The 19,858-nt window shown below is 42.1% G+C and overlaps 1 non-coding gene across 1 annotated transcript; it reads left to right on the top strand.

Moving 5' to 3' along the window:
• The first annotated feature begins 579 nt into the window (after positions 1-579).
• On the top strand, positions 580-683 carry LOC126949456 (U6 spliceosomal RNA). The gene has a single exon (XR_007723753.1). It is a non-coding gene; the product is annotated as a U6 spliceosomal RNA (small nuclear RNA).
• Positions 684-19,858: the final 19,175 nt, after the last annotated feature.

Here is a 19,858-nt window from a genome sequence, read left to right on the forward strand (position 1 = left end):
AGAGAGGCTGTTATATTCCTGACGTCAATGTTGAGACCCGTCTGTGGCGGAGTAGACACCATGTGCAACAGGAAGGAGTGGGAAGGGCCAGGAGGCGGCATGGAAAAGCCCTGAGGATGAGGCCTTATTTTGCTCATCTTGTAGCTCCTGGAACACCTTGGTAATCAATGTGTGTTAGAGCCCATTGACTTTCACTGTGTCTAGAGCGCAGATGTGCCAGGAGAAACCTGGGTTCAAGCCCTGGGTCTCCTGCTCCCTGGCTGTCTGATACTGGTACAAACAGTAAACATGCAGATGGTCTGGTTTCCTCACCTCCAAAATGAAGGTGTGAATACTCTACCACTCCTAATGTTTAATAGCATCCTGCAAAACATTTAGAAGTAATAGTGTTCTAGAATACCACAGGATGCTAGGGGTGTAGCTTCTGGGGAAACTGAGGCACAAGAAGATTAAATGATTTTTCCCCAAGGTTTAGAGTCAATAACTGACAGAGGTAAAACTAAAACCCAACTTCCACTATGAGTACTAATACTGTTACTACTTTCTACTTCAAAGGATTGTGGTAAGACAAAATTTAGAGTGCTTGCTTCAGCAGTACATATACTAAAACTGGAATAAATGAAAGATTAGTATGACCCCTGTGCAAGGATAACATGCAAATTCATGAAGCAGTTTAAATTTAAAACAATTTTGTAAATTAAAATATTGGCTGGGCTCGGTGGCTCACGCCTGTAATCTCAGCACTTTGGGAGGCCGAGGCAGGAAGATCACTTGAGGTCAGGAGTTCAAGATCAGCCTGGCCAACATGGTGAAACCCTGTCTCTACTAAAAATACAAAAAATAGCTGGGCATAGTGGCTCATGCCTGTAATCCCAGCACTTTGGGAGGCTGAGGCCGGTAGATCACCAGAGGTCAGGAGTTCGAGACCAGCCTGACCAACATGGCGAAACCCCGTTTCTACTAAAAAATACAAAATTAGCCGGGCGTGATGGCACATGCCTGTAATCCCAGCTACTTGGGAAGCTGAGGCAGGAGAATCGCTTGAACCTGGGAGGTGGAGGTTGCAGTGAGCCAGGATCGCATCATTGCACTCCAGCCTGGGAAACGAGAGTGAAATTTCATCTCAAAAAAGAAAAAAGAAATATTTCTTAATATGACTGGCTTTGTTTTTAAAGAAACAGAACTGACATGATAACTTTTTAAGTAGAGAATTATCTTTCTATTTTAAAATGTTACATCTGAGTTCTTTAGATTTCAAATTGTATTTGAACTGAACTTTCAAATTGTTGCTGATATGAAGGAATGTCTTGATTCAGCTCTTTGTCTAGGGCCCTCTGTCTCAGGAAAGAAAATGCATTCTTTGGAGAATATAAAGCCTGCTATGACCCTGCTGAGTTATAAATAGTTTGTGCTACCCAGAAACAGTACTCGATTTGAAAATACCATTTTAAAGACATCATTTGTGTTTGACTACCACTTCCTAGTTCCTACGGTAATTGGAAAACTAGAATAGCAAGTCCTGTCCTCTTGGGACTTATTTCCTCATTTGTCTGATGTCTCCTTCCAACTTGAAAATACTATGTGTCACTTATTTGTGATATGAAATGAAAGTGAGCTACCAGCATTCTGTTTTGATAACTTTTGAGGTGAGGGTGGAGTGGAGAAAATATGACATCATTTAAAATTTTAAGAGGCAACCAGAGTTTGCATTAAGCAACTGCTATTTGTAGGCAACATACACAAGTCATTACTTCACATCCTTTGGCCCTTAATGACTTTCTTAGTTTTCATTCCTCCCAAATGGAGCAGTCAAAAGACCATCAATCCACTCAAATATGGAGGTTAAAAAAACCATCCGTGTAGGACAGGACATTCAGAATGGCGAAGCAAGCTCCGCAGACCCTCTCTCCAGCAAAACACCTCAAGTGGTGAAAATAATAAAAAGGCAATAATTTAAAGCCCCTGGATATTGTTCAAAGGGTGTACAGGAAACAAAGAAAAAGTCCCTCAAAAAAATATATGAAACCTTCTTAGGAAGGGTCTGTGGCAGTTGAGCCACTTCCTGTTTCCTTACCCTCTGCATCCCCTGCTCAGTGTTAATGGAAGTGCTACCTGTTCTGCACCCTCCACTCTGGGCAGGTGTGGCCAAGATGATAGGGACTCTCTTTTCATCCCCCCTTTCCCCCTGCCAGTCTGAGGCTATGGTTTCACCCCTCCTGCGCCCAGCCCTGTGTTGCGGAAGCTCTATTCTAGGCAGTACCAACCTCCCTTTCCCCATCTTGCCTGCCTTGTTTGTAGGGTAGAAGTTCTACTCCAGGTGAAGCAGGCTAAGAATACTGGGACCACTGTCACCCCCACCCCAGCTCACTCACGAGTAGCAGGGAGGTTCTATGCTGCCATGGACAAGCCAAGAAGAACAGGCTTATCCACAGCTGCCACAGCCGCCACCTCTAGTACCCACTTGCAGATCCGGGCATTCATCACTCTGGGAGAAGTGGGTCCCTGACCCCAGCTCCTTGCAGTTTTGCATGGGTTCTGCCCCAGGGGAGAGGCAAGCCAAGATGGCAAAGAGGCCAGGCATGATGGCTGGCGCCTGTAAGCCCAGCACTTTGGGAGGCTGAGGCAGGACGATCACTTGAAGCAAGGAGTTGGAGACCAGCCTGGGCAACAAAGCAAGACCTCATCTCTAAAAATACAAATTTAAAAATTAGCTGAGCGTGGTGGCGCACATCTGTAGTCCTAGGTGCTAGGGAGGCTAAGGTGGGAGGATCACTTGAGCCTTGAGGTTGAGGCTGTAGTGAGCTATGCACTCAGCCTGGGTGACAGAATGAGACCCTGTCTCAAAAAATAAACAAATAAAAATAAATAATAATATTGCAGTCTTCCCTGGCAGTCTGGAAGACTGTGTACATGTCCAAGGCTGTACCTTTCCAGGGTGTGATCAGAGGAGTGACCACAGAGCTCTAAGATACTAGAACACGAGAGAAAAAGGTAACCCCTTCCCCCACAACTGTGCTAGCAACCTTCAAGCCACACACATTTCCAACAATAAACATCTAACTGCTAAGCAGGCTTAAGTACAACATCTGAATAATAAGAAAGTGACCTGCCAGAAGTGATTCCTAGCCTAAGTGGCCAGGCTAAAAGAGAAAACAAGGTCAGAGAACTCTGAGGTTGAATGTCAGAGGCTGCACACCGCAAGGGACACAGACTTTGCAGGATTACTGTAGTCAAGTCACTAAGCAAATAAATAAACCCCAGGAAACAATAACCACCACCACCCCTAGCAGTGGCGTCAGTATCCACAGTTGCTACCAAATATTACCTAAAATTTTCAGTTTTCAACAAAAAAATTGCAAGGCATGCAAAAACAAAACAGAACAAAAAAATAAGAAAGTGTGACCCATACACGAGAAAAAATAAAGCCAGCAATCAAAACTGCTTTTGAACGGGTCCAGAGAGTGGACCCAGGAGACAAGGCTTCAAAACAGCTATTCTGATCCAGACCATCCTGACTAACATGGTGAAACCCCGTCTCTACTAAAAATTTAAAAAATTAGCCAGGCACGGTGGCGGGCGCCTGTAGTCCCAACTACTTGGGAGGCTGAGGCAGGAGAATGGCGTGAACCCGGGAGGGGGAGGTTGCAGTGAGCAGAGATTGCACCACTACACTCCAGCGTGGGTGACAGAGCAAGACTCTGTCAAAATAAAATAATAAAATAAAATAAAATAAAAACAGCTATTCTAAGTATGTTCAAAGAAATAAAGAAAATCCTTCTTAGAAAACTAAAGGAAGGGCCGGGTGCGGTGGCTCAAGCCTGTAATCCCAGCACTTTGGGAGGCCGAGACTGGTGGATCACGAGGTCAGGAGATTGAGACCATCCTGGCTGACACGGTGAAACCCCGTCTCTACTAAAAAATACAAAAAACTAGCCGGGTGAGGTGGCGGGTGCCTGTAGTCCCAGCTACTCGGGAGGCTGAGGCAGGAGAATGGCGTGAACCCGGGAGGCGGAGCTTGCAGTGAGCTGAGATCCGGACACTGCACTCTAGCCCGGGCGACAGAGTGAAACTCCGTCTCAAAAAAAAAAAAAGAAAGAAAACTAAAGGAAGATATGATAGCAATGTCTTATTAGAAGAAAATAGCTAAAAATATTCACAAGTGCCAGTTATAAAAACAAAAGAAAGAAAAGGTCAGGCACGGTGGCTCACACCTGTAATCCCAGCACTTTGGAAGGCCAAGGCAGGCGGATCACTTGAGGTCAGGAATTCAAGACCAGCCTGGCCAACATGGTGAAACTCTTTCTCTACTAAAAACAAAAATTAGCCAGACGTGGTAGTGGGCACCTGTAATCCTAGCTACTTGGTAGGCTGAGGCAGAAGAATCACTTGAACCTGGGAGACAGAGATTGCAGTGAGCCGAGATCATGCCACTACACTCCAGCCTGGGCCACAGAGTGAGATCCTGTCTCAACAAAACAAAACAAAACAAACAAATAAACAAAAAACAACAACAAAGAAAGTATCAATAAAGAGAAACTATTAAAAAGAACCAAATAGAAATTCTGGACATAGAAAGTACAAACAGAAATGAAAAATTTACAAAGGGGCTCAACAATAAATTTGAGCTGGCAGAGAAATCCAAAGGAAATCAGAAAGTACTTTGAGCTAAATGAAAATAAAGACACAGCATACCAAAACGTATGGGATACAGCTAAAGTAGTGCTTAGAGAGAATTTTATAGCTATAAATGCCTATATTAACAAACAGGAAAGATCTCCAATCAGTAACCTAAACTTCTACCTTAAGACTCTAGCAAAAGAAGAGCAAACTAAACTGAAGCAAGTAGAAGGAAGAAAAGAATAAAGATTAGAGTAGAAATTAATAAAATAAAATCAAGACTGGGAAAACAATATAGACAATCAGTAAAACCAAAGTTGATTATTGAAAGATGGACAAAAATGACAAAGCTTTAGCTAGATAGACCAAGAGAAAAAGAGAGAAAGCTCAAATTGCTAGAATCAGAAATGAAAGAGGAGACACTACTACTGACTTTACAGAAATACAAGGGATTATAAGGGCATACCACGGGCTGCATACCAAAAACAGCAGATAATTTAGATGAGATGGAAAATTCATAGAAAGACATGTACTACTGAAACTGATTAGAGAAGTAGAAAATCTGAATCAGCCTATATCCAGTAAAGAGATCAAATTAGTAATTTTAAAACTTCTTATAAAAGAAAACTCTAATCCAAGTGGCTTCACTGATACACTTCCCAACCCATTCTTCGAGGCTAGTATTTACCCGGATACCAAAATCAAATACATTACAAGAAAAGAAAAAAGGACCAACATCCCTTATGAATACAAAAATTCACAAAAATACAAACATAAAATACTGGCAAACAGAATATGGCAACATATAAGGAGGTTTATACACCATGAGCAAGTGGGATTTATACCAGGAATACAAGGTGAGTTTACAGTCAGAAATCAATTAATGTAATACACACTATTAATAGAATAAAGCATCCATAGTATAAAGGAAGAATTAAAACAACCTCTTTCTACAGATGACATGATCTTGTATACAAAAAATCCCAGGAATCCACTAAAAAACTATTAGAACTAGTAAACAAGTTCATCAAGGTAACAGGATATAAGATGAATATTCAAAGTCAATTTTATTTCTACTCACTAAAAATAAATATTGCAAAAAGGAAATTAAAATAATTCAATTGATAATAGCATCAAAAACAATAAAATAGTCTGGCACAAATTTAACAAAAATACACAATTTATACACTGAAAACTATAAAATATTGCTGAAATAAATTTAAAAGTCCTCAATAAATGCATTAGAATGGTATAAATCATTGTTTGGAAGATTCAATATCACTAAAATGGCAACATTCCCCAAATGGATTTATAGATTCAACATAGTCTCCATCATAATCCCAGCTGGTCTGTGGTAGAAATTGATAAACTTATTCTAAAATTCTCATGAAAGTGCAAGGAACCCAAAATAGACAAAACAAACTTGGGAAAGAAGATAAAAGTTGGAGGACTCACGTTTCCTGATTTCAAAACTTGCTACCAAAGTTACAGTGATCAGGGCAGTTGCTGTGGCTCATGTCTGTAACCCCAGCACTTTGGGAGGCCAAGATGGGAGGATTGTTTGAGTCCAGGAGTTTGAGACCATACTGGGCAACATAGGGTGGCCCTCATCTCTACAAAAAAAAAAAAAAAAAAAAAAATTAAAAATTAGCCAGGTGTGGTGGCACGCACCTGTGGTCCCAGGTACTCAGGAAGCTGAGGTGGGAGGATCACCTGAGCCAGGAAGGCAGAGGCTGCAGTGAGCTGTGACCATGCCAACTGCACTCCAGCCTGGGTGACACAGCAAGACTTTGTCTCAAAAAAAAAAAAAAGAATAAAAAAGAATAAAAAATAAATTTTAAAAAGTTATAGTAATCAATACAGTGTGGTACTGACATAGATATAGTCACATAAGTCAATGGAATAGAATTGAGAATCCAGCAATAAAGCTTTACTTTTATCATCAGTTGGTTTTCTACAAGGGTGCCAGAACAATTCAGTGGAAAAAGAATAATCTTTTCAACAAATGGTGCTGGAACAACTGGATATCCTCATGTAAAAGAATGCATTGCATATCATATGCAAACATTTACTCCAAATGGGTTGGAGAGCTAAATGCAAGAGTTAAAACTATAAAACTCACTGGGCGCAGTGGCTCATGCCTGTAATCCCAGCACTTTTGGAGGCCGAGGAGGGTGGATCATTTGAGATCTGGAGTTCAAGATGAGCCTGACCAACATGGTGAAACCCCATCTCTACTAAAAACACAAAAATTAGCTGGGCGTGGTGTCAGGCACCTGTAATGCCAGCTACTCAGGAGGCTGAGGCAGGAGAATTGCTTGAACCCAGGAGGCGGAGATTGCAGTGAGCCGGGATCGCACCATTGCATTCCAGCCTGGGAGACAGAGTGAGACTGCATCTGAAAACAAACAAAAAACAAAAAAATCAAAAAAACAAAACCATAAAACTCTTAGAAGAGATTTCTTAGATATAGTACCCGAATTATAAGAAACAAAAGAAAACAGATAAAATTGGACTACATCAAAATTAAACACTTTTATGCATGGAAGGATGTTATCAAGAAAGTGAAATGCCAACCTGCAGAATGAGGGAAAATATTTGCAAATCATATATCTGATAAAGGATGTGCTTCCATATTGTGTAAAAAAACTCTGGAGAATTAAAAAACAACCCAAGTAGCCAGGCGCGGTGGCTCACACCTGTAATCCCAGCACTGTGGGAGGCCTAGGCGGGCGGATCACGAGGTCAGGAGATCAAGACCATCCTGGCTAACACAGTGAAATCCCGTCTCTACAACAACAACAACAACAAATTAACTGGGCGTGGTGGTGGGCACCTGTAGTCCCAAGTACTTGGGAGGCTGAGGCAGGAGAATCGCTTGAGTCCAGGAGGTGGAGGATGCAGTGAGCCAAGATTGTGCCACTGGACTCCAGCCTGGGTGACAGAGAGAGACGCCATCTCAAAAACAAAAAACAAGGAAAAACACCCAATTAAAAAATTGGGCAAAGTATTTGAGTAGACATTTTTTGAAATAAGAGACATAGAATGCCAATAAGCCCATGAAAATATGCTAGATGTCATTAGTCATTAGGGAAATGCAAGTCAAAAGTACAAGATACCACTTCATACCCACTAGGATGACTATAGTAAAAAATACAGACTCTAACAAGTACTGGTGAGTACATGGAGAAATTGGAACCCTCATGCACTGCTAGTGGAATTGTAAAACGGTGTAGCCCTGTGAAAAGCAGTCTGGTAGTTCCCAAAAAAAGTTAAATATAGAATTACCATATGACCCAGCAATTCCACTCATAGGTATATACCCAAGTGAACGGAAAACATATGTCCACACACAAGCTTGAACATGAATGCCTGTAGCAGCATTATTCATAATAATTAAAAAGTGAAATCAATTTAGACATTTATCAACTGATGAATGGATAAAGAAAATTTGGTATAGCTGAATAATTGAATATTATTTGTCAATAAAAAGCAATGAAGTAGAAGTACTGATAGAGACTGTAACTTGGATGAGCCTCAAAAACATTATGCTAAGTCAAATAAGCCAGTCCCAAAATATCACATGTTGTATAAGTCCTTTTATATGAAACGTCCATAAAAGACAAATCAACAGAGACATAAAGTAGATTAATGTGCGCCTAGGCCTGGGAGTTAGTGCAGGCATGGGAATTATTACTAATGGATATAGGGCTGGTTTTTTGTTGATGTTGTTGTTGCTGTTTTTTTGAGAGACAAAAATGTTCTAAAAGTGGATGGTGGTGGGGGTTGCACAACTCTGTGAATATATAAAAAATGTGACTTATATACATTAAATCAACAAATTGCATACTCTTTTAATTATATCTCAATAAGGCTGTTTAAAAACATCAGTGTATGTTTTCCTTGATGAAAAAAGAAATTAATTGTCAATCTTCCAAGTAGTTTAAAAATCTTAATGTCTCTTACTCAAAAATAAAAAGAGTATTTATGGTTTCAGAATCATCCATCCTGGGGAAAGATGACTAGCGTAATTTTCCAGATACATAGGGTTGAAGACCAATGGGAACAGGTGGCACGAATTTAGTTCCATTGATCGCTCCCAGACACACTGCAGAAAGGGTTTTTGGAAAACACTAAATTACAAAAAAACACCTTATTTGTCTTAAAAATAACACAATTACCAGGAAGCTGTGGGTTTATATTTGGAAAGATCATTTTACATTACCAGTTCTTGCTATGAAATGAAATCTCTTTCAACTTAAAATTCTGGCAGATTTTTTTTTCCTCATGGGGATTTAAAAATTTTATTCACATGCTTTTTAAAAAGAGAGACACTTCTTTGTAAACATGATCTGTTTCTCATACTTTCCAGTGGCCAATTATATCCACATTTTTAAGCAGATAGCAGTTGAGGATACTAACAAAAAGAAAATACATTTTAATTTCCTTTATTAAATTGAGGTAGGAAGACAATCTTAGGATGATTAAATTAGAGAACTTAAATAACTCACTCCGTAGGAAAATGATGGCTGAAACCACAGAGCTACTTACGTAGTGACAATGGAAAACAAGTGGTCACAGGGAATGGGGAGAAGGCTTATTTTCTTTGATAACAAAGAAACAAGGAGGCTCTCTGTAATAGGCAGCGCCATATCCCCCTCACTCTATGCACAGCTCCAGATAGGACGGAAATTGCTGTGAGCCTTGGTGCTCTGCGCACATACACGAGATTGAAAACCTTAGCAGGTGATAATCTGCAACTCGGTGCGCTTAGCACTTTCTCTGGTTACACGGAAGAAAACATTAAGGGTTTCCTCGATTTACCGCCACTTTCTCAGAAGAACACCATGTGTGTGATGTGACCATTAAAAGCGACCTGCCATTCTCTTTCAAAGCAAAAATGTCATAACCTCTTCTTCAAGAGGCTTTTCCACTTTATTACGTTTTCTTGCTCAGTTCTGGGAAGTAGATATTTTCTATCAGGACAAGGAGAATAAGTCTTTTGAACTGTCAAATAGGATATTGCCTTTATTTCTTCAAGGTATGAGTTACATGTGCTTCATCCCAGGAATATAAACTAGCCAGACAATAGGTCTGTCTACACATATGCAGGGATAGCGTAGCACCCCCGACCTTTGTCAAATCTGCTCTGAGTTACAGGAGTTTATTGATGAAACTGTGGATGAAGCTGGTGCCAATACTGGCCTATTAGTTATGGGTTCAGGGCCCTGACTGGCCTATAGGTTATGGGTTCACGAGACAAAGTGAAGCAGGGGAGGCCATGACCCATGTCACTGGAGGGAAAAACACGTTAAATGTTAAGAAAAAGAGACTTGGCTAGATTTTTTTGTTTTTTTTTTTCTTCTCATCACCCAGGCTGGAGTGCAGTGGCGTGATCTCAGCTCACTGCAACCTCTGCCTCCCGGGTTCAAGCAATTCTCCTGCCTCAGCCTCCTGAGTAGCTAGGATTACAGGCAAGTACCACTACGCCCGGCTAATTTTTTGTATTTTTAGTCGAGACAGGGCTTCACCATGTTGGCCAGACTGGTCTCGAACTCCTGCCTCAAATGATCTACCTCCCTCAGCCTCCCAAAGTGCTGGGATTACAGGCATGAGCCACCGCCTCCAGTCACTTGGCTAGATTTTAAAGACTGCTTGTATATTTCATGTTTTAAGGGCTGATACTATTTGAACAAGTAAAGAAAAAAGCATGGTACTAGCTATACAAAAGTTGAAAAGTACAATAACTTTTGCTCCTGCTCTGCTTTCATAGTGGACACATTGGTTAAGGCCATTCTCATACATTCTAGAAGAATCCAATTGGTTAGAAAGAATCAACTCTCCTCCAGGAAAGAGCGCCTGCTAGGCTGCCTGTTTGTCAGGATCTGTGATAGACTGAGTGCATATCCCATCCCACCCACTTTCCTCACGATGTAGACTGATGCCTCTCCACTGAGAGGCAGGGTCTATGCTCCCTCCCCTTGAACCCAGGCCAACTTTTGTAACTACCTTGACCCATCAGATGCGGTAGAAGTGATACTATGTGACTTCTGAGGTCATGAAAGCAACTCGGCCTCTGCTTGACTCTCTGTCTCTCTGGTCACTTGTCCTTGAAACCCAGCCATCGTGTCAGAGGGAAGCCCAGGCTGGGAGCCCAGGCCACAGCCAGCAGCAACTGCCAGACACCGAAGTGAGTGGACCTCCCGATGGCGCCAGCTCCCTGAATCCTTATTGTTTTAAGCCATTTCGTGTTGGGATAATTTGTTATGCAATGATAGAAAACTAATAAAAGAAAGATCTAGGCATCTTCTTGGTAGAAAGCCACAAGACAAGGGAAATTAAAGATATTTTAGGCCAGACCTAGTGGCTCATGCCTGTAATCCCAGCACTTTGGGAAGTGGAGACAGGAGGATTGCTTGAGCCCAGGAGTTTGAGACCAGTTGGGCAATATAGTGAGACCCATCTCTATAAAAATGCATAAATTAGCCAAGTGTGGTGGTGTGCACCTGCAATCCCAGCTACTTGAGAGGCTGAGGCAGGAGGATTGCTTGAGCCCTGGAGGTCGAGGGTGCAGTGAGCTGTGATTGCACCATCACACTCCAGACTGTGTGACAGAGTAAAAGTCTGTCCCCACCCCCTCCAAAAAAAAAAAAAAAACCCAAAACTCATTAGCTGCGTGATTTTGGGCAAGTTACTTAACATCTCTGTGCTCCAAGTTCTTTAACTGTTAATGGAGCCAACATTAATATCTATTTCACAATTTTGTGAGGTTTAAAAGGGGTTAATACGTATGAAGCATTTAGAACAGCAGCTGGCATGTTTTCAATACTCTATGTTAGCATTATTGTAGCTATCACCATTTGTTATAAATTGTTCCTTAAAATAAAACTCAAAGCAAATACTGTAAAACGCTAGCATTGTTAAATCCCTGTGGTGTGGTTTTGAGTATTATATCATTATTGATAGTTTGCTGTATGTTTGAAATAATTAATAATAAAATTGAGTTACACAAAAAGAGGCATGGTCTTAGTTCTAAGGTATTTCACAAGTTAGGGAGGTCGATAAGTAACCTACCCCAGAGAAAAATTGTAGTGTACATAGGTATGTGTGTACTCGTGCACAATGAGCTGAAATTCTTTCTTTCTCTTTCTCTCTTCTTTTTTTGAGATGGAGTTTCTTTCTTGTTGCCCAGGCTTGGGTGCAATGGCACGATCTCAGCTCACTGCAAACTCCGTCTCCCAGTTCCAGCAATTCTCCTCCCTCAGCCTCCTAAGTAGCTGGGATTACAGGCACCCACCATCATGCCTAGCTAGTTTTTGTATTTTTAGTAGAGACGGGATTTCATGATGTTGGCCAAGGTGGTCTCGAACTGCTGACCTCAGGTGATCTGCCCTCCTCTGCCTTCCAAAGGGCTGGGATTACAGGCATAAGCCACCGCCTTCCTCCCCTTCCCTCTCCTCCCCGCCTTCCCTCCCCTTCCCCTACCTCACCTCCCCTCCCCCCACCTGTCTGTCTGTCTTTCTTTTTCTTTCTTTCTTTCTGTCTTTCTTTCTTTTTCTTTTTCTTTCTTTCTTTCTCTTTCTTTCTTTCTTTTTTTTCTTTTCCTTCCTTCCTTCCTTCCTTCCTTCCTTCCTTCCTTCCTTCCTTCCTTCCTTCCTTCCTTCTTTCCTTCCTTCCTTCCTTCCTTCCTTCTTTCCTTCCCTCTCATTGTCTCTTATTTTTAATACAGGGTATTACTCTGTCACCCAGGCTAGAGTACAGTGGGCCAAGACAGGTCACCACAGCCTTGACCTCCTGGGCTCAAGTGATTCTCCTGCCTCAGTCTCCCAAGCAGCTGGGAACACAGGCATGCACCACCATGCCTGGCTAATTCTTTTATTTTTATTTTTTTGTAGAGATGGGGTCTCGAATTCCTGGCCTCAAACAATCCTCTTGACTCAGCCTTCCAAAGTGCTGGGATTACAGGCATGAATCTCTATGCCTGACCCTGAAATTTTTATCTTACCACCTGGCACCAGAATTCCTCTTAAGGAGAGAATGGTGTTTGTTTTGGAAAAACAACTTGATAAGCCACTTCAACTTGGGGTTGAAGGTGGGACCTTGAGGGCTGAGTGTTGGCAGGAGTTCAAGTATCAAAGAGACAGAAATATGCTGCTCTGCATGAGAAATTGGAGGGAGGAAAATGAAGAATAGAGACAAGAGAGAGGATAAGAAAAAGGGAGACCTGAATTGGTGGGAGGCTGGGCTTATTCAGCGTGAAGGATGTTTCTGTTAGGAATGTGTTCAGCAGGAACTTGTAGAAAATGGGACGAGGGTACAGACAATTAGGAGCTTATTTTTGTCTGACAGCAAGTAGTCCAGAGGAAGTCGGTTTTTGGCTGTGGTTCAGTAATGGTGTTGTGGCCTCACAGACACCCAGCTGACCAAGGGTGTCAGCCATTGCACTTTAAAATCTATTGCAATGTTTGTGCAAAAGCCATGCATTCCATGGGTGGCTCCCAACCACTGGCTTCTGCGGCAGGGATGCCAAGATCAATCCACTTCTGGAAGACCTGGGACTCCTCAGACAGCCACATTTGGCCTGAAGACTCCTGGATGGCTTTGCTGAACTTGCCTTAGACTGTAGAGCAGTCTAAGATGCCTTCACCCAATCTTCTCTCCCTCTCTTCTTGAGTTAGATGGAGTAAGATGTCATCAAAATCTGGTGGCTCTCCTAGTCTTATTTGGCCCCTTCCCTATTTTCCCTTACACAGGCATATCCCCTAACAAGATCTTTGCCCATTTACTCTTATCTAGGCATTTGCTTCCTGAAGGACTTAAATTAACACCATTAGTAACACTGAGATTTCTCTGGGCTTTCCTCCATGGTTGCAAAAAGACCACCAGAGTTTGTACCATTACATCCATCTTCAAAAGCAGACGAAGGAATGAAGAAAAAAAAAAACTGGGCCCAAGCTGGGCATGCTGGCTCACTCCTGTAATCCCAGGACTTTGGGAGGCTGAGGTGGGTAGATCACTTGAAGTCAAGAGTTTGAGACCAGCCTGGCCAACATGGTGAAACCTCGTCTCTACTAAAAACACAAAAATCAGCCAGGCATGGTGGCAGGCACCTGTAATCCCAGCTACTCAGGAGGCTGAGGCAGGAGAATCGCTTGAACCTAGGAGGTGGAGGTTGCAGTGAGCCAAGATGGCGCCACTGCACTCCAACCTAGGCAACAGAGTGAGACTCTGTCTCAAAAAAATAAACAAATAAAATAAATAAATAAAATTAAAAAAACCCCAAAACACAAGATGTACCCATTACATCCATCTCTTTTATCAGAAAAGCAAAAGCTTTCACAGTAGCCTCCACAGACTCATATCCTAACATCTGATGAAGTTCATTGGAGCATCCTTTCTTGAGCATCTTAACTGTCACATGAGGCATTGAAGAAACAGGTCAACACATGTAAGAGTTACTTCTGAGAGCACATCACACACTAAAAGAAATTGCTTCCAAAAGAGTATTTTGTGTCATAATCCAACATCTCGTGTATTCATTCTTGTCAGCAGCGTGCAAGAGCTCTGCCAGAATTTGTGTAATTTGGGGAATATTCAGTATTATTTAAAAATGAAATGTTTTTATGAGCACTCAAACCCCAAATGATTTTCCTAACACTAATGACACTAATAAAGCCTTTACCCTATAGCTGTTGGCTCAGAGGGTTGAGGAAATTTAAGAGCAACTGTGTATTTCAACAGCTCCTGGAAAAAATCCCTGTATTTAATTTTGTGGCTTTTAAAGCTTCATTAGAGCATTTATCATTTTGTGTAAAAAACCAAGAAAACCATCAAAAAGGCATCTGACCTGTATACAATGCTTTCTTGAGTAAGCCCTAAAAAATACTAAGATCACAGGAAATTATTAAAATATATCTTTCCCAAGACATTTGTAATTGGTAGAATTTATCCTACCAAAATGCCAGCTAGTATAGGCCTTTAAAACACAAGCTGCTCTTTGGAAAATATAATTTTGGATTCCACAAATATTTATTTAGAAACTTCCACATGCCAGGTGCTGGACTAAGATTTGAGTGAACCACACAGAGTTCTCCATCTTCAGGGAACCATCTTCCAGTGGGGTTGCTATGATTTGATATGTCCCCTAAATTTTGCATGTTGGAAACTCAATCTCGAAATCCATATGTTGACTGGAGGTGGGGCTTTTGGGAGCTAATTGCGTTTGGATAAGGTCATCAGTGTGGAGCCACTGTGATGGAACTGGTGACTTCGTAAGAAGAGGAGGAGAGAGCTGTGAGCTGACGCGCATGCGCTTTTGCACTCCTGCCACGTGATCCCCTCCACCATGTAATCGTGCAGCACAAAGGCCCTCGCCAAATACTCTCAGACTTCCCAGTCTCTGGAACTGTGGGAAGTACATTTCCTCCTTTCTAAATTACTCAGTCTCACGTATGGTTATAGCAACACAAACCAGACTAAGACAGAAAACTGGCATGGAGAAGTGGGACTCTTGGTAATAATGAATATTTGAGAATGTAGAAGTAGCTTTGGAACTGGGAAGACGCTGGAACAGTTTTGAAGCAAATGCTGGAAAAAGGCTATATTGCCATAAATGGAACGTTAAGGGTAATTCTGGTGAGGGTTCAAAAGAAGAGAAGACTAGGGAAAGTCTGCAACTTCTTAGAGTAAAGTGGTGTGACCAGAACGTTGGTGGAAATATGGAGAGTAGAGGCCACTCTGATGAAGCCTCAGACAGAACGGCAGAATAAGATATTGTAACTGGAGTAAAGGTCATCCTTATGACACTGAGGCAAAGAAGCTGGCTGAACTATGTCCATACCCAAGGGCCTTAGAGAACATGGAACTTAAGAACAATGAACTAGGCTATCTGGTCGGGGAAACATTCTAAGCAGCAAAGCCCTCAGGCTACTTCATGGCTACTTTTAATGCTTATTGTAAGATATGAGAGGAAACAGAGTGAGAAAAATTTGGAAAATGTGCAGCCTGGCCACATGAAGAGTAGAGATCAGTGCAAATAGAAAGGAGCCAGAGGCTATTCATTAAGATAGGAAAAGAATGACTCCAAAGGCATTTCAGAGACCTTTGAGGCTGTTCCTCCCATCACAGGCCCAGAGCTCTAGGAGATGAGAATGGTTTTGGGGGACTGACCCGGGGTACCCTCCATGGGCTTCCTGCCTAGGGCTGCCTCAGATCTGTGCTTCAGATCCACAGAACCAACAGTATGCAGTTCCAGCCTGAGAAAGCCACAGGCACCCAACTCCAACCCTCAAGGACTGAAGTGTGAGCACATTCTGGTGCTCCTTGACCACCCCAGCCATGGCTCAAGCAGGTCCAGGTGTGACTAGACCCACAATTCCAGAAGGCACAAGTCAGAAACTTTCGTAAGATCCATATCGTGCTAATTCTGCAGGCACACAGAACGCAAGAGCTGTGGGGCATAGCTTCCTCTGTGTAGATTTCAAAGGATGTCATGAACAGTCTGGCTGCCCAGGCAGACTTGTTGCAGGGCAGGACCACCACAGAATCCCTACTCAGGCAATGCCAAGCAGAACTGTGAGGTCAGAGATGCTACAGAGAGTCCCCACTAAGGCAATGCCTAGTGGAGTAGTGGAAGCATGGTCACCACAGAGTCCCACTGGGGTAATGCCTAATGGAGCCATGGGAGTGGGACTGCTGCCGAGAACAGATCCGTAGAATCAACAGTGTGTAGTTCCAGCCTGAGAAAGAACTACACAGGGTGTAGTTCCAGGCACCCAACTCCAACCCTCAAGGACTGAAGTGAGAGCAGAGCCCCGCAATGCTGTGAGGGTAGCTCTGTTGCCCAAGGCTTTGGGGACTCAATCCCCACACCAGTGTGCCCAGAATGCAGGACATGGATTCAAGAGAGAATATTCTCCAGCTTTAAGACTTAATGTTGTTTTTCCCATTTGTGTTTTGGGCTTCCTTGGGATGAGTTACCCTGTTTTCTTGCCTCTTTCCCCATTTTGGAATAGAACTGTCTATCTTATGCCTGCCTCACCATTCTATTTTGAAAGTAGATAACTTGTTTACTTTTACGTGTCCACAGCTAAAGGGGACTTTATCTCAAGATGAATCATGCTTTAAGTCTCACCCATATATGATTCACATGAGATGCCAGACTTTGAACTTTGGAGTTGGTGCTGGAACAAGTTAAGACTTCGGGGCTATTGAAACGGAGTTAATGTATTTTGTGTGTGAGAAGGACATAAATTTTGGAAGCCAGGGGTGGAATGCTATGGTTTGCCTGTGTCCCCTAAATCTCATGTGTTTGAAGCTTAATCCCCAAATCCATATGTTGATTGGAGGTGGGGCCTAGGGGAGCTTATTAGGATAAGACAAGGTCACCAGAGTGGAGTCCCCAGGATAAAACTGATGGCTTTATAAGAAGAGGAGAAGAGGTCTGAGCTGGCAAGCACATTCTTGTCTTCTTGTCATGTGATGCCCTCCACCATGTTATGACACAACAAGAAGGCCCTCACCAGATGCTGGCACCATGCTCTTGGACTTCCCAGCCTCTAGAACTGTGATAAATATATTCATTTTCTTTATAAATTACTCTGTTTATGGTATTCTGTTATAGCATCAGAAAACGGTCTCAGGTGAGGGTATGATAATAAACAAGCAACTGAGTAAATAACAAACAAATTAAAACATGCAGCAGGTGCCACAAAGGAAAACAGCTGGCACTGTGGTAGATTGGTCAAGAATGGCATTTCTCAGAAAGTGATAGGGAAAGAACTCTGAGAAGAGGGAACTTCCCTTGGTGTGTACTGGAAAAAAAGAGAAAGCTAGAGGACTTACCTGGGAGAGGCAAAAACTGGGGTGAGATGTGATCTGATTTGTGTTGTGGAAGTGGACCGACAGAAAAACAGGAAGCTACCAGTGGGTGACAGCAGTGGACTTAGAGAAACTCAGTGAACTTGCTTCCTCTAAGACGTAAAATGGTTCTGAGGACAAACACAGATATCCTGGCTACTGTTATTCCTGGAAGTAATAAACTGCAGTTTGTCTCTCACTCAGGATTTTGTGCCTTCTGTAAGCACACAAAAAACTGTGGCAGACTAATTTGCAAATAGGGTAAAATTTCACATTTTGATGGTTCCTTGTTCCAACCATAATCTGGACTCTCCCTTAACCCTCTCATGTCTCCACACACAAATCTCACTGCTCCCCAAGTCCTTCCCATCTGAGTAAGTGGCATCACTATCCACCTAGATGCTCAATCCTGAAACCTGAGACTCATTGTTAGTTTCCACCAATACATTCACTGCCTCAGCACATCTTGTTGGTCCACCAAGAACATGTGGGCAAACCCAACTCCATTCCTGCTTTTGAAGCCTTTGCCATGTCTTGCTTACATTCCACTGGCTAAAACAAGTCATGTGACCCAGCCTAAAGTCAAAAAGCAGGGAAATAGACTCACCCCTTTAGTGAAAAGAACTACAAAGTCACATGGCAAACAGCATGGGCACAGGGAGGGGTGATAAATTTGGGACATTAATAAAATCTATCACCAGCACTAAAGTGAATGATTTTTCTTTTTTTTTCTGAGGAGACGTCTGCTGTTCAAAATAGTCCACAGACACTTAACATAGCATCTACTCTGACTTCAAAAGGGCTTTTTGAGAAACTGCCAAGAAGAAAGGCTATTCGCCAATAGAGTCCTCAGCAGAGCTGGAAATAGGGTATTTTCTGGGACCTGAGTGTCAGAAACACAATGGCAGTCAATGACTGGCTCTAGAAGTTTTATATCACCACAAACCCCCTTGTCTTCTGGCTTTGAGGTCTGGCTCAGACACAGAGCATACTAGCAGGAGTGGACATTCTGGGCCAGGGATTCCCGAAGCCTAATAAGCCTTTCACTGGCGGTATATGAGATGTTGATTTTAGGCATGTGTTAGCTTAGACTCAAGTAGTTAAAATAAATGTCATTTTAAAAAATATTTTACTTTCTACTTTTTTTTTTTTTTTTAAAGACAGGGTCTTGCCCAGGCTGGAGTGCAGTGGAGCAATCATGGCTTACTGCAAATTTGACCTCCTGGGCTCAAGTGACCCTTCTACCCCAGCCTCCCTAGTAGCTTAGGAGCCAAGCCTGGCTAACTTATTTTTATTTGTTGTAGAGACAGAGACTCCTACGTAGCCCAGGCTGGTCTTGAACTCTTGTGCTCAAGTGATCCTCCTGCCTTGGCCTCCCAAAGTGCCGGGATTATAGGCATGAGCCACTATGTCCGGCTCTTTTAAATTTTTGACAACTTTATTGAGGTATAATTTACGTGCCATAATATTTACCCAATTTAAATATATAATTTGCTGAGTTTTAGTAAATATATACAGTTGCACAGCCATCACTACAATCCAGTTTTAGAATACTTCAATTATCCCAAAAAGTGTTCTCAATTTCTCTTATACACACAAACAGTCAATCTAGAGTTCTACTCTATCCCCAGGCAACCACGAATCTGCTTTCTATCTCTATGTATTTGCCTTCAATTTTCATGTAAATTGAATCCTACAATATGTGGTCTTTTTGAGTTTGGCTTCTTTCAGTTCATTTCTGAGATTCACCCACATTGTTGCATATATCAGTAGTTTGTGTCTTTTCATTGCTGAGCAGTTGTCCGCTGTTTTAAACACATAACCATCTTTGTTTTTAAGAGAGGGCTGGTCCAGGTTCAGAGTCTTGGTAATCAAGAGTATCTAGCCAAAATTCAATGACATTGTTTAGGTTTTATCTTATTTATTTTCAGAGTATTTTCTATTTATAGCATGTGGTACTGGCTTTCCATAAATGGTTGTGTATTAGTTATCTATTGCTGCATACCAAATAACTCCAAAACTTAGCAGCTTAAAATAATAAGCATTTGTTACTTACCATGTACTGTTTATTTCCCCCCAAAAGTCATATGTCGAAATACGAATCCCAAGGTGATAATATTAGGTGAGACCTTTGAGAGGTGATTAGGTTATGAAGGCAGAGCCCTCATGAAAGGCACTAGTGCCCTTATAAAGGATGCCCCAGAGACATCCCTTGACCCTTCTGTGATAGGAGGTTATAGCAAAAAAACAAAAACAAAAACAAAAAAACAGTGGTCTAGAAATCAGGCCCTCACATTTGCTGGATCTGCCAGCACCTTGATCTTGGACTTCCCAGCCTCAAGAACTGTGAGAAATCAATTTCCATTGTTTGTAAGCCATCCAG

This window comes from Macaca thibetana, chromosome 2 (genome assembly GCF_024542745.1).
Source record: "Macaca thibetana thibetana isolate TM-01 chromosome 2, ASM2454274v1, whole genome shotgun sequence".
Lineage (NCBI taxonomy): Eukaryota > Metazoa > Chordata > Mammalia > Primates > Cercopithecidae > Macaca > Macaca thibetana.